The sequence below is a fragment of the Triturus cristatus genome, chromosome 9 (assembly GCF_964204655.1).
Source record: "Triturus cristatus chromosome 9, aTriCri1.1, whole genome shotgun sequence".
In the NCBI taxonomy this organism is placed as follows: Eukaryota; Metazoa; Chordata; class Amphibia; order Caudata; family Salamandridae; genus Triturus; species Triturus cristatus.
The window spans coordinates 94,712,609-94,728,431 of record NC_140592.1 but is presented as its reverse complement, the minus strand read 5'-3'; positions in this window follow the sequence as shown (position 1 = coordinate 94,728,431).

The following is a 15,823-nucleotide window of genomic DNA, read 5'->3' as shown; positions in this document are numbered from 1 at the left end:
GTCAGGGTGATGTGTTGGTTCCGAGGAGCTGTGAGGCTGCAATATGTAGTCTGGCATTGGGGTCAAGGCTGGCGTTGAAGAGGGATGTGAACCTAGGATGCACCATGCAGCGGCGATTCCAATGGGGCTGTAATGCAATGTGGGTCTTTGCGACAGTTCCAATCCACACAGCAGTAGTGATGCGCAGGTTCCGCTCAGATTTGCGCAGTGCAGCAGAGAAGATGTGGCTGTTCCGCTGCATCCACAGTGGCTGGTGGAGCTATTTAAGCCCACTTTCAAGGGTCCAGGACTGAGACCACTTGGCAGGGTATACTCACAGATGGTAGAGTCCAGGTGTAGGTGCAATGTTGCTGGATGCCTGTTGTTTCACCGACGCTTCAGATCAGCAGGCCACCCAACTAGCCCATGGAGTCACTCTGGCTTCTGGATTCAGAATATGCAGGTCTAATCCTTTTCACCCAGGCAAGAGGACTGGAGGCAGTAGATCAGCACAGTAGGGCAGACGTCGTTCAGAGCACCAGTTCAGCTAAGTGGCAGTCCTTTTAGCAGCACAGCAGCTCTTTTTCCTGGCAGAGTATCCACAGGACCAGAAGTGTACTGAAGAAAGTTGTGTCTGAGGTCCCATATGTATACCCAGTTGTGACATTGAAGTGGGGAGAAGCTACTAGAGGCACGCCTTTGAAGTGCACAGGTGCCCTGTCTTCCTGACCCTTGCTCCAGACTAACTACAGGTGGTATACAGCCCTTGTGTGGAGACAGGACACAGACTATTCAAGTGCAAGTATGGCTGGGCCCAGCTTCTACCTCCCATCCTGCCAGTGATGGCCCATCCAGCCACACCTAAGCTTCCCATTGTGTGTGGCTGTTTAGGAAGAATACACAAAGCCCAATTGTTAACTACACCCAGTCAAGTAACCCAGAGACGGGATGTAGGCACCAAACGGCTAAGGCAAGAAAATGCCAATTTTCTAAAATTGGCATTTTCAAAATTGCAATTTAAAATCCGACATCACCATAAGTTAGGATTTTTCATCACAATCCCAGAGACACTAAACATGAACCGGTTACCTGTTTCTATTTGGAAATTACACTTACAAGATGTAATAAGGTGACTGCAATGTTATCCTATAGGAGAGGTAGGCCTTGCATTAGTGAAAACTTAATTTAAAGAGTTATTCACTACCAGGACATGTAAAACTTAAAAGTACATGTCCTACCTGTCAAATTCATTCTACCCTGCCCTCTGGGCCATCCAGGGACTACCCTAGGGGTGGCTTATATGTAATAAAAAGGAAGGTTTGGACCTGGCAAAAGGTTTACTTTGCCAGGTCGAAATGGCAGTTTAAAATTGCACATACACAGGCTGCAATGGCAGGCCTCAGGCATCTTTGAAGTGCTAATCGGTGCTGCAGGCCCACTAGTAGCATTTAATTTACTGGCTCTGGCCATACATAGTCCCACTATACTAGGGACTTAAGTATAAAATATATAAATTTCCATTGGGTATAAGTCAATTCTACCATGTTTTAAGGAGAGAGCACTAGCCCTTTAGCACTGGTTAGCCTAAAGCCCTAAAGCCAACAAAACCGAATTCAGCAAAAATAGGAGGAGTGAAGACAAAATGTTTGGGGATGACCCTGAAGAAAGGGCAAAGTCCAACAGCAGCATGTTGCCATAATCCACTTAGAAAGAACATTGTAATGGGAAGTGACAAATGTCTTTGCTGTTGAATTGGCAGTGGTTACATGATTGCAGTGACTCATCTACTAATCAGCCTTAGTTGAAGAATCATACACTCTCCCATAGTGCCCTTTTGGTCACCACCATGCCGTTGTGACCTTCATGTGCTAGGTCTACCGCTTCTTTCTTCAGGCTTATGAGAGTCACCCATCTTTTCTCTCTCAGTGAAACACCAGATGAAATCACTGACAAATCATCCTTGACATATGTGAATGCACTCACTTCCTACTTATCAGCTTCATGGGTGTGTCATCCAGATCTCACTATACATCGCACTCTGTCCTTCTCCTTACTTCTTTTAAGGTCAGGTCAGTTTGTGTGGCTTCTCTAATGTTCTGGAATGTAATTGATAGATGTGTTGATTGATCCAGGACAACACCATCAGGCATTGATTTGCTCATTCTTTTTGTTGGTATTTGGAATGAATCTGTCAGAGCTATTAACGTTTAGTGGTTTATGCACCATAGTGTATGTTCAGTTCTGTAGACAGAGTTCCCATCTTTCAATGCATGGTGGCATCTTGACTTTGTGTTTTTACAAGATTGTTAAGATTACCAGATGATCTGTTTCTATGGAGGACAAGTGATGAATTTAAAGTCTTTGTGTAAATTAAGTTCCAAATGTAGGTACTTGAACCTGATTTGCCAGTTTCAAAGTAAGCAGATCTGGTCAGTAGGCCTCCTCCTTCTCCTCTTCCTAATCCCCTTCTTCTTCCTCCATCACCATCCTCCTCCTCCATCATCATTCATTATCATCATCCTCCTCCTCCCCATCATCATTCACCATCCTCCTCTATCATCATCATCATCAATCATCATCATCATCATCACCCTCAATCATCATCATCATCATCTCCTCCTTCTCCTCTCCATCATCAATCATCATCATAATCATCTCCTCCTTCTCCTCCTCATCCTCCATCATCATCATTCATCATCTCCTCCTCCTCCTCCATCAACATTCATCATCTCCTCCTCCTCCATCATCATTCATCATCATCTCATACTCCTCCTCCTCCTCTATCATCATTCATCATCATCTCATACTCCTCCTCCTCCTCTATCATCATTCATCATTATCATCATCATCATCCCCTCATACTACTCCTCCGTCTTCATTCATCATCATTATTATCAAGGATGTCAAACCGTTCAGCCATTGAGTCTCACACAGTTGCCAGGACTTATTGTGTGTGGGGTTATGAGGCTGATCCTTGGAGTTACTTAAGGTCTGTGGAAATCAACGTTTGTCTCAACTTTCTTCGTTTGGTTCTTGTGGGTGTTTGTGCTCACTCTACCTTTGTTAATGTCCAGTCTCTATCTGCTGTCTCTGGTAAGAAATTACAATTCTGTGTTCTTCAATGTGTGTGGGTCTGCTTGGCTCCTTGAGTGCGTTTTCTTCTGTGTGTGCTGCAGTTTAAACCCATCTCTGGGCCATGACTTTTCTTGGTTATTTACCAGTTGGTATAGTCACTACATTAATTTGTTGGGGGGAGGGGGTGACCCTGAGCGTTTATTTCTAACTGTTGCCTTCTTTGTGCTGTCGTCCCTTTATTACCCTGTTAGATAGCCCTCATTCTCTCTTTTTTTGCTCCACACTACCATCGATTTGCTCTTGTCGGGGCTTGCCTTCTTTTAAAATTACAGCCCGTATATTGCTGTATATCACTATACAGTGTGCCTGCTTTGATAATGGATTCCTTTTCTCTCAAATCCTTGGTGGCTGCTCTGTTGTGGACGGGGGGCCTGCTTGTCCCTAAGGCGTCACATAACTTATGCATGCTCATGCTGTCCGAGCATATCTTGCTTTCCCACTCACAGTATTGCCACCTCCCCCGTTTCGATATGAGGTTATTGGTGGAGCTTCCTTGTTTTAGATTCACTATTCGGCACGCAAAGGAACTGCTGCTTGTTCTTGGTTGTGACTTGCTTAGGGATTGGTTGGCCCTGTTCCAGGTGTTGTTGGGTTTGGTCCTCATACTGGCTGGTAACAACCATGGTGAGAGTCTTGCTGGGGCTGTAATTACACATCTAGGGCTAAAGAGGGTACTGACACCAAATGGTATGATACCAGCTCAGATGCTCACAGTTTCATTTGTAATTGTTGGAGCAGATAATAGTACTTTAGGATGGTAGAATGGGTGCCTCACCGCATGTGAGTTTGTTTCACTCTCGTCGCCAGATATCATATCGCTCACTATGTAGAATGGACAACAAACACAGACCAGACAGTTTTATTATTATACTTATTGTTGCACACAGTATATACATGCTTCTTAGTCCTAGTGGGTCTGTCTTCCTTCCAATCCGGTTCCCCACATATTCTTTACATCGCTCACCTTTCTCATGTCTGGACACTTCCAGTCCCCTGGATGTTGCTTCCTATTTCAAGCTAGTCTGCTGAGCAGTTCTGAGGCCACCTAGTTATCCGTTCCTTGTAAGCCACCATTAAAGAACTTAGGAATAGCATTTGGATGGGTCCTCCAGAACATCAGCCACTGTTCCGGAAGGCCTACAAGAAAAAAAGAAAAAAGTAGTATTAGAGGAAATATCAATTTATCAAGTGATAGACAGATGGTAGGGAGAGAAGGTGAGGAGAGCGAAAAGTAGAGGAAAGTAGAGGAAGGGTGTTAGACCTGGCACCTTGGCGTGAGTTTCCCTTCCACTTTTTGCTGATGTGCCTCATGTGTTTTGTTGGTGTTGGCTGCTCAGAGCACTGTGCCACTGCCAATCAGTGCCACAGTGCAAGTGCTCCCTTAGGAAAAATGTATACATTGATTGGTGTCCATGTTTGGCTTATTTGGTTTACTATCAGCCCCTAGTAAAGTGCACCAGGAGTGCCAGGGCTTGTAAATACAAATGCTGCTGGTGGGCTTGCAGCACTGGTTGTGCCACCCACAGAAGCAGCCTAGTAAAATGTGTCTAAGGTCTGCCACTGCAGAACCTGCGCGCAGTCTGGTACTGTCGCGCTGACTGCGCAAGTGCACCCACTTGCCAGTCCCTAAACCTTCCCTTAACTACATATTAGTCACCTCTCTGGTAGGCCCAAGGGCAAGGTGCATTGTAGGCATAAGGTAGGACATGCCCTGATGTGTGTGGCATGTCTTAATAGTGAATTACAGCCATTTTCGTTTTTCACTATTGAAGGCTACCGGCTCTCCATAGGCCAGAATGGGCTGCTGGAATTACTACACGCTGTAATCCCAGTGGACTCATAGAGCATGGTAGAAAGTCAAGTTTAGTATGCCTGAACTCAGAATAATAAAATACTTCTTTTAGTAAAGTTTATTTTAATATCCTGTGTTTGTAAATACTACTTTTAGAAAGTTAGTATTTAGTGACCTGGCCATTTCAGTCCGCCTCTGCTGTGTGTGTGTTAGTTCTGCCTAGTTACAGTGGGGAGCAGGGCTGGGAAATTCCAGGAGACAGGCTGGCTGCCAGGTGGTGGGTAGAGAGATTACACCAGGATGGGTGGGAGGAGTACACCTTGACTCTGAATAGACCTGTGCTCTGCCACCACAATGCCGGCTCCGCCCCCTGTGGAGCGGATGATGTCTCTGCCCTGCTGCTGAAAGGAAAGAGCAGAGTCACCACAACAAAGTGCTCCAAAACCGGACTGAGCCAGGCCCAGGCCCCCTGGAGACAAAGAACAAAAGAATTACTGTATAAAAGAAGGAGCCCTGCTCCTAAGAGATCAGATCTTGTTTGCGCCAAGAAGAAACTCTGCCTGAAGAGAAGGACCTGGAAAAGCTGCATGGAGGAGTACTGTCTCTAAGCCTGAGAGACTGGCCTGTGGTAGGTGCCTTGCTGCTGGAAGGAGAGGAAAAGACTGAAGAAGAAACGTTTATTCAACTTGTGCTTTACAAACAATCTCCAAGGGCTTGCGTGTGAACTTGCCCCCTGAACTGCGCCCCAGGAACAGTGGGCGCTACCTTTCCCCTGGAAGAAGAGAAGCTGCTGGAGGTGATTCCGCAAACGCTGACCTCAGAGAACCTTGTGCCCCTCATCTCACTGAGCACCGCGACTTCTGCCACCAGCCTGCCTGGCCCGAGCACAGCAAGCAACTGCCCCCAAGCCGTAGCTCACAAAGTAAGGAAGAGACTGACAAGGCTCCAAGCGCCGAGCCTCTGCGACCCCTGGCCGTGGAGATCCCTGTAAGGACCTACGACGCACTGTTCGCCATCTGAGTAAAGCCGACCGCGCTGCAACGCGCTAGAAATCGCCCCCGAGCTGCCCCTCCTGCTTCCAACCTCGTTGTGTGCCTGGGAACGTCCAAAAGCGCCCCACGAAGCATCGCCGCCCACTGACCACGAGTGACGACAACGCGAGGTGGGACACTCCTCTGTGGACTCCTGAGGCCGCCACGAACATTGCCCTGAAGAATAAGGTACTGTCAGCTGCAGCGCCCCTGTACACAGCTTCCTTCGCTGTGTACAGCGCCATCGTCCCGCTACGCTTCACACGCGTGAAGCGCGAGTTTTGAAACCGTGCGAACCAGCTGTACGAGGCGTCCCGATGAAGGTACGGCCCGTACAGCATTAAATACATAGACGGTGCTCACGCGAGAAGCGTGAGGTTCGGCAAGAGGCGTACCGGACTTGTACGACGCATACCTACGAGGGTACGGTCCGTACGGCTTCAGTCCAGCGTACGCGTGCTCACGCGAGAAGCGTGGGAAACGGCACGACGCGTCCAAACAGCGCTATGAAGCGTACAGGAGGCGCTACGAAGCGCACAGACCCCCAAGGAAGCATATTGCCATTTTGAGAACTGTGGACTGCCTAAAAGTAATACAAGTAACTGGAACCTTATTTAAGTGGAGACCTGTATTTTGGAAAGCCTGCTTAAAGAAATCTTTTATATAAAGAACTTTATTTTTACATAAACACAGCCTTGTGTCTCTGTGTGGTGGGTTGGTGGTTGTTGTGTGGGACATCTTGAATGCTTAACCTAATGCCCTCTGGAATCTAGCCTGACTGCTCGCGCCACGTTACCTAGAGGGTGAGCAGGGGTTATTTTTAAAGAGGTAATCCTACGCCCTGACTTAGATGAAAAGGGTCCCTGCTTGTCGCAAGTGCATACCTGCGCCAACCAGAGACCCCGGATTCTAACAAAGGGGAATAAGAGTAAGGTGGCCAGTAAATTACTTTTCTTCAGGCCAGCAGGAGGATAAGGCACCAAGATGTCACAACCTCAGGGAGACACTGAAGAGCTATGAATCCTCCATGGACGGTTAAAATGGTGCGACGAAGAGAGCACACATGAACAAGAAGCTGGTGGTAGGCCAAGAGTGAATGCAAGAGGGGCGTGTCAGATGAGCAGGATGGGGAGTTTGGAGGAGCCAATCCAGAAGCTGACACCAGTGGTATCTAAGGGATTTCAGTGGTCCCTGGCGAGGCATATTTTTGGAGGCCCTGTAGAGGACATATTTGAATCTTTTTGCTTATTTCCTGCTCATTCACACCCACATAATGTGAAACAATACTTAACTATAAGTTACATTTTAACAGGGATAAACAAAAAACATGTAAAATATGTCTTGCACAAGACCCTAAAGATCATTCATGTAACACTGGGTTGAGAGACAGAAGTAGAGGTACTCAGAGATGGAGAGATGTTTAACTAGAGAAATAGAATGGACAGAAGTCAAACAGAGAGAAAGTTATCTTTCTCACTGGGCCCCTTGGAAGGTGGGAGCCCTGGGCAATTGCCCACTTTGTCCATGCCTTAAAACGTTTGTGTCTGACACTCCCTCTTGAAGGACCCGAGGATGGGTCATGTCCAGGTAAGTGATTCTGGAAGAAACTGGGAATGAGGAAAGGGAACTGGTATCTTATTTTGAAAGTTTATGAAGCCAACAAAGTTAATTATCGAAAACTGAAACAGTAAAACATCAAAAAAGCTAAAGAGTAATAAAATAATATGGAAACGATTTCTCTAAGTTCCCTGCAATGACAAGAATGTTTTATTGCAAGTTAGGTATGGACAAAACGCTACGTTGGAGTGAATTATCTATAAATGATGCTGACACGACAGAATAGATATAAGATCTAAAAGAGAGCTATACAGCTAATGTTAAGAGGAACGATGAAAAAAAAGAAAGAGGTGAGAAGCAGCTTACTAAAAGGCTTCTTTTTCTTCTCTCTACAGGTCTCACCTATAGACACTTTAGATGCCATACATACGAGAATACAAACATACACAGACTGTTAGTCAGCCCTCTTCACCCACTAGTCTATTCAAGTGTCATTCAAATTTTCTTTCTGCAAACCAAAGCCCAAAGCATCTGGTTATGGGTCTGATTACTTCAGCCAGTGGCTGTAGTTCATTTCCATACCAGTACTGGTAGACTAGTCTGTGCTTTCATGTTTGCTATTGTAGCATCTTTTCTATCACTATATAACCATATGCACTCTACCCTTAGACATCAGCAGTTTTACTTTTTATTACTTTTACACTTTTATTGCCTATTACATTTGTTTGCACAAAAATAAATGATTGAAAAAATATCACAGGCCAGCCAAGGTCAACCCTACTGGCTTTGCTAGTGATTGTTCTCTTTACTATGGGATATAAATCATTCTAGTGGAGAAAGGAACTACATTGTCTTGTGCCACTGAACATAACAAAAGTCGAATTAAAGAAAGGCTGCATAATATATAATTGAGCCACAGTACTTCAAGAGGAAGAGAAGTCTCCCACAACGTGAAACTCACTCTCAATGCAACATGCTTCAGTAAATCTGATAGGCATTCATTATCGGTCTTGTTTACCAGTAAAATCATATGATAAAGCCCTTTCTGCACCGTTTCTACCATGCAAATTCCTCGAGACAGTACCTGGCAGCAGTGGCGGCTGCCTCGGAATGGGGATGGTGAGACAGCGGGGGAGAGGCATGAAAAAATAAATAAATAAACTTACCTTGTTCTTCGCCGCCGCCGTACGTCTCTCCTCCGTCTTCTTCTCTGCTGCACCGGAAGCACACAGGGTCCCAGACTCTCCCAGCCAATCATAATGCTGCACGAGCAGCATCGTGATTGGCCTTAGCGGTCTGTTTTGGCGCTCAGGCGGTGCTTGGGAGGCTGGACATGTTCTCCACTTGGCTATGCAACACAAGCCATCATGCGCACTTAATGAGAGTGTGCAAACCACTCCTGCTCCCTCTGAAGGTGGGGAGCCCAGCCCCGCCCATTCTGGCTTAAGTCACAAAGAAAAAGAACAATGATAATAACTTCTTGTTATTATAATTTTATTTTTATTATATAAATATATATATCAATGAGCAGTGGGGCGATGCTCCTCCGCATTAGCGGAGGAGCCGCCACTGCCTGGAAGAATTTGTGTCAGACAAAAACCCGAGCACAAGCGCAGTCTGTGCCGAAATATCGAAATCGATATCTCAATATTTGCACCTGACTTCCCCCATTTTATCCAAGGCTCAGAATGAGGTTGTTTGTATAGAGCATAGTGACAACACTACCATAATTTCTGATGCAATTTTTGTAGAGTAGGTTGTTTTTAGTTGATGTATTCCTGGGCAAGGAGTAGTGAAGAAGCTGACATGTTCTGCTTGTGTCATCCTAGTATGTACCATCTGTTCCCTCCTTTTCCCACACGTTCCGCCATTGGCAATCCTGTTTTCACTGCCTTGAATTATGAATACTGCTGGACAAGGCCCTCTCTGGAGGGTCACCCCAAAATGTTTTGCCTTCACTCCTTCTGTTGACCTTATTTAGATTTTGTAGGCTTTAAGACTCTATGCACTCTATCACTGCGAACCAGTGCTAAAGTGCTTGTGCTCTCTCCATCAAACATGGTACAATTGGCTTACAACTGATTGGTACATTTGATTTACTTGTAGGTCACTCATAAAGTGGTGCTATGTGCACCCAGGGCCTGTAAATTAAATATTACTAGCGGACCTGCAGCACTCATTGTGTCACCCACTTACGTAGGCTTTTGAAACAAATCTCAGGCCTGCCAATTCAGGCTGTGTACAGTTTAAACTGGAATTTCTACCTGACAAAATGAGCCCAAATGTAGGTCTTAAACAACCCTTAGGACAGGGTGCAGTTTATATAAAAGGCTGGACATATACTTTTAAATTTTACATGCCCTAGCAGTGAAACACTCTTCAATTTAATTTTTTGACCTCTGCAAGGTCTACCTCTCCCATAAAATAACTTTAGATTACCTTATTACATTCAATAAGTGATAACATTTGATTGGGAGCAGGTAGAAATGTCAAGTTTAGTCTCAAATGAATTGTAACTTAAAACTCGCTTTAGTGATAAAGTCGGATTTTACGACACAATTCTGAAACTGCCACTTTTACAAAGTTGCAAAAAGAACAATTGATGGATGGAATGCTGAACAATGTCAAACACTCACACCCAGTTAAAGATCTGGGCCTAAATCCATCTTTTTTTGCTCACCACAAAATTCCAGTTTGGATCCAGTCATATGCAAATCAGTCTTGACCCTGCTCCCCATGGGAACAGTGAACCCCGAACTGCTAATCCAGGGCCTCACTTGACCAGAAACAGGCATTATAGGACCCGTTTCAGGATAACACCCCTCCACAGCCAGTATATTCTGAATCCAGTGATATGGTGAGCATTGGGCCAATGGCTGGGCATACCTGTACCACTCAGGGTGACAAATGCACAAAAAAAAAACAATTGATGGACAGAATGCTGAACAATGTCAAATGCTCCCTATGGGAACAGTCCAGCCAGAACCACCAGGCAAAGTCTTCACAGGATCGGAAACAAGCATCACAGGAAAGGTATCGCAATATCATCCTTAATCAGCCAGGATAGAAAGGGCATGGGTCCTGTGCTCGTCATGCCAATGGATTCAGGCTATCCTGTCTGATGAGAGGTAATATCCCTTTACCGGACCCAGGATGCTTGTTTCCGGTCCAGGGAGGACCTGGCCTGGCAGTTCAGGCTGGACTTCTCCCATGGGGAGCAGGGTCAAGACTGAATTGCATATGGCTGGGTTCAAACAGGAATGGCAAGGAGAGCGAAAAAACGATGGATTTAGGCCCAGATCTCTGTTTTGGAATGAACCCAGAACCGCCAGTGACTCCAAGGGCTAGCTGACTGGCCCCCAGATCTACGGGGACATAAAAAGCTCCAGAGACATGTCCTGCATCTGCGCAGCAGCCCAGACTAAACTGGACCTGCCTGTGCCCAACTACTGGCCTCTACTGGAGTGAGTCCTGTTCCCCAAGAAGTGCCCCCCAGGTCCTAGCCCTTGGTAGCAGTCCTCCTGGCCCAACTGTGGGTTTCCTCAGAACTGACACAACAGCGCAACTCAATGCAGCACAACATAGGACTTCACGTTACAGCACCTCACAGCTCTTGATTGGTGGCCTCATTTGAACTAATTCAGTGTGACGCATCTCAACGCAGGAGCTCGAATCGCTGCACCTCACAGCTGCTGACTGTTGGCTTCATCAGAACCGAAGCAACACAACACATCCTGACACAGGAGGACCACGCATTGCCACAATGCAGCTCCTGATCTGCATCCTCATCGGAACTGATGCAGCGTGATGCTACTCGATGCAGCACCTCTCAGCTTCTGATCGGCAGCCCCATTGGAATCATTGCAACTCAATGCAGCTCAATGCATGACATGGCATCTCAGTTCAAGTACAACCAGGTGCATTGGCCAGTGGGCGGTCAGCTTGAACTTGTGACTTTTTTGCCTGTTGCCGCAACCAGATAACCTCCATTTGGTGCTTTGTGCTTCTTGGTTCTACTCTTTGAAAATTGCATATTTCCAGTTCTACTGATTGGATTTTTGCCGTTTTGATGTCAAATAATTTATTATATTTTACTTTATCTTTCGAAGCTTGTGTGGGAATTTACTTGTGTTTTCACTGTGTAGGTTCAGGTGCTGCATAAATAATTTACACATTGGTTCTATGGTAAGCCAGACTGCCTTTTTGTCAGGTTACGGGAGGGTTCAGCACAGGTTATTTTAGTTACTTTTGTGGTTCACCCTGACAGGGATGATGGCTGTTGCTTGAGTAGGATTTCCAAACCCTTCAACGAATAACCCAATTTCTAACAAGTACTTTTATTCAAACCAGTTGAAAAAACCCAATAAAAAAAAACGCAGGGTGAACAATTCTCAAAATAATTATGACAAAACATTGCTGATTATTCTTAAAATCCCCACAGTACCCTTCTCAACTTTCATAACATACCAGATACAAACTAATATACAATTATAATGAAATAGGACTTTTCCTAATGTACAGAATCCACAAATAAATATCAAGCCATTAATTATTCTTCTAAAGAGCTAACACATTAGCTTCCTCAAGCATTTCTAAATATATTTGCCAGCGTTTTTCTGTTTGCTTTACATGAACAGACCACATTTTCCAGATAATTAACAGTTTCTCTCCCCTCTAAATCCAGGCCTCTTTTTATCAGTACAAAGACATACAATTCATCTGCAAACAAGCTGGTGATAATATATATTTCATAATCACCATTCTCAATGAAAACCGTCTGTATAACAATTATGAACAAGAATTGGTAATGTCTGTCTTGGCAAGCTGTTGTGACGGTTAATTTTTTTTTCAAATCAACTTATTGTTCGTATGTGCCACAAAATAAACACATGTTGCTTTAATGTGGCAGCCATATGCTAAATATTTTAAATAAAACAAGGTAACCATTGTATATATTTGTAGTAGAACAGTAAGGTTTCTTCCAGCAGGCAGGTTTACTAGGAACAGATATTAGATCTAATGCATATCAATGGAAAATATTATTGATATTGATTCAAAAAATGTACTACTAACTTAAAGGTCTAGTTTAAAAATGGTTGGATGGGGGTGTATCAAAGATGGCGCTCGAGTGAGAGTGTTCTCTCTGAGCTCGGTTGCCCGTTTTCTGCAGAGGGTTGGATGTCACCTTACCTGGGGCCTTTTTCTGCCTGGGGCCAACTCTGAACCAACACCCAACTGAAACCTGGGGTGTGAGCAGCCCTGACGCCGGCGGTGTTTCCTGCAATGGTGTTTTGGCCTGGTGTAGTTCCAGCGACTGCCCTACCAAGTTGGCGGGTGCACCGAAGCCTGAGTGCCTTGTTCATCAGTGCTTGCAGGCTTGCTACGTCTCATCATTCATCGAGGCTGCAGTGACCTGAGCCCCTCTACATAGGAGTGCACTCTCCAGCAGTGTTTCACCTGTTCGTCTGCAGTCTCTGCATCCCAGTGACTGTTTCCACGACTGCCAGAGCCTCCACCCGGAGGGGTGCCTCAGAAGGTGCGGGACCGCGCAGCCTGGGACGGCAGTCCACCCCGGCTGCGTTTACGTGGCCCAACACAGCTTGCTTGATGACACCCCTGTGCAGCCACTACCTCTCCATCTGCTTGGAGTCGCTGGTGCCTGGCCTTGGGGTTTTTAGTGGCGCCCTAAGAGAGACATTACCGCCCCTTGGCAGAGCTGGGTGCGAAGGTACCTGGAGTGCCTGGTGGTTCCTGCTGGAGGTCTCCTAGTTGCCTCAGCACTCCCATGCATGCTGCCTTCCTGCAGGGGGGCATTCCTGCTCTGTGCCTCCCTGCATTCATAAGAGCCCTGAAGTTGGTGTCCTGTGAGTACAGGTGGTGGGTGGAGGGGCTGGCTGAGCCTGGGCATGCCTGGATGAGCGCTCTGGTGTGGAGGGGGAGTGCTGGGCCATTCTGTGGACTTTGATTCCCTCTCCAGGTTCATCGCCTGGTGTGGGAGTCTCCCCTTCCCCAGTATGCAACACAGCTTTGGGACAAGGGAAAGTCCTTCAGACCCACGGGCAACCTTGCCTTAAAGCCCACACTCTGCCCTTAGCCCTGATCCATGGCAGCGGACATTTCTAGCCCGGCTCACCCCATGGGAATCGGGATCCAGCATCCCAAGCCCAGCAGCAAATGGCATGGACTGTGTGACATGCGGCGGGCCCCCTTCTGCACCTAAAGTGCTGCTCCCAGCTCTCATTCAACATCATCCCCCCTACTTTGAGAGCTTCTGGTGGGCAACGAGCTCTGAATGTCCTATCTACCACTCGTAATGCCTTTCCCACCTCATTACTCCACATTCCAGTTGGGACAAGGACCCGATCCTTGCAGTACCATGACCACCCAATGTAATGCAAAAAAGAAGACACCACCCTTAATGACATGTTAACTAAGATCTCTGCGTAAAAAACAGACCTGAACTGAGAAGCACACCCCTCCCACCTCCCTCTGATGAGACAGTGACGGGGGTCCCTCCTGGGGACGACACTCCGGTGATGAGGATGCTCCTGGAACAAGTCTTTGGGAGTCTCTAGGAAGGACATAGCGACAGAAGTGAAGGACCTCAGCTGGATCTAGGTGGCTTGGGTCAGCGAGTGGCTTCTTTTGAGCAAACATATGCCTCCGACGAAGAAAAACTGGATGGTCACCACCGGGAACTCCTTGGGCTACGAGACAAGAATATGGAGCTTCACTATCAACTATAGGAAATCGAAAATAGATCTTGGTGCTCCAATATCCAAATCAAATGTGTTCCCTTGCAGGCAATACCAGGAATATTGGAGATATACGTCACTCATCTCTTTTGCCATGTGGCCCCAGAACTTGCAGACCAAAAAATAGTTCCCGCTCGCACCCATAGAGCTGACCACCCAGCTCGTTCCCCAGAACAAGCACAGGCATTCTCACATGCTTGTACTACTATAGACAAAAAGAGGCCATCATTTCTGCGGTACTTGACCAGCCTACTATTGACTTTGAGGGCATAATATTAGGCCTTTATCAAGATCCCTCCCTAATTGGGGGAGGTCGAGGGGGTGTGAATGGAACAAGTGATTGAAATCCTTTCCCTCCAAACTCCTGTGTGACAGAGTGTGTTGTGTATATGATGGATGTGTGGTGTGACTGAGATATACATGGGGAGTAGAATAGGACTACCGGAAGTGTGATGCTTTGGACTACTTTCTCCTTCCTTGATTGGGCCCTGAGAACCTGACTGTGAGTGTGAATGAGTGAGGCGCTGTTTTAGTTTATTATTAAGTGTTACAGGGCTAGAGACCTCTCAGGTCAGCCAGCAACGTACTTGTTGTGTAGACAAGGGGGTTGATAATCGTGGAGGTGGAGGTGGGGAGGGAGGGACATGGACATTTTTGTTAATGTTTATTTATGGACAGAAATGGTGTTATTCAATGAATGGAGCAGAAGGATATTTAAGCACAGAATAGGCATCAGTAGTAGGAATCATCTGAATAAGCCATATTACATGAATGACACAGGCTGATGGGTGGGAGACCTAAAGGGCCTCTATCGTTACCTGGAATGTGAATTGATTGGGCAACAAAATCCAAAGGGTATGGTAGCAACTTCTATACGATTTCTAAAACTAGACGTGCTCTTTCTGCAAGAGACTCATCTACAAGTGATGTTTCTTTAGTCAGGGAGCCTATACCACCATGGAGGCTTCAACTCCAGATCTTTGGGGTTGGCGATCTTTGTTCGGAGGAGACCCCCCTTCCAAGCTCTGTTGACCTGGATAGATCCTAATGAGACATATGTTGCTGTGTGTGGGTTTAAGCTGAGGACAACTGTCACACTCATCAGCATCTGTGCATCTGCACGGATAGAGCAGCCAACCCTAGATAAAGTGATGGCTATCCTGATAGAAAATGTTTCATTCCTGCATATAGCGAGGGGGGGGGTTAATGATGTTATGGCCCATGATCTTGAAAGTTCAAGTGCTGTGAAAGGTATGTCTAGAAAGACACCACTGGCACTCTTTTTCTGTACAATGGTACTCACTGATCTTTGGTGTTGCCACTAATCAAGAGGCAGAGATGGAGACTACTCCAACTTCTCATAGGGTGTTCTCCAGAATAGGCTATCTCTTTTCTCCGGTGGGAGAGATAGGAAAGATTGAGAAAGCTAAATATCTGGCTAGAGGCCTGTCGGATCACTCTCCCCTCTGGCTCACATTAGGGTGGTACCCTCGGCACCCTGGGGCGGGTTGGAGACTTAATGCATGGTAGGTGCGGGACAGGACAGTCTTGCGAGAACTGAGAATAGATACAGA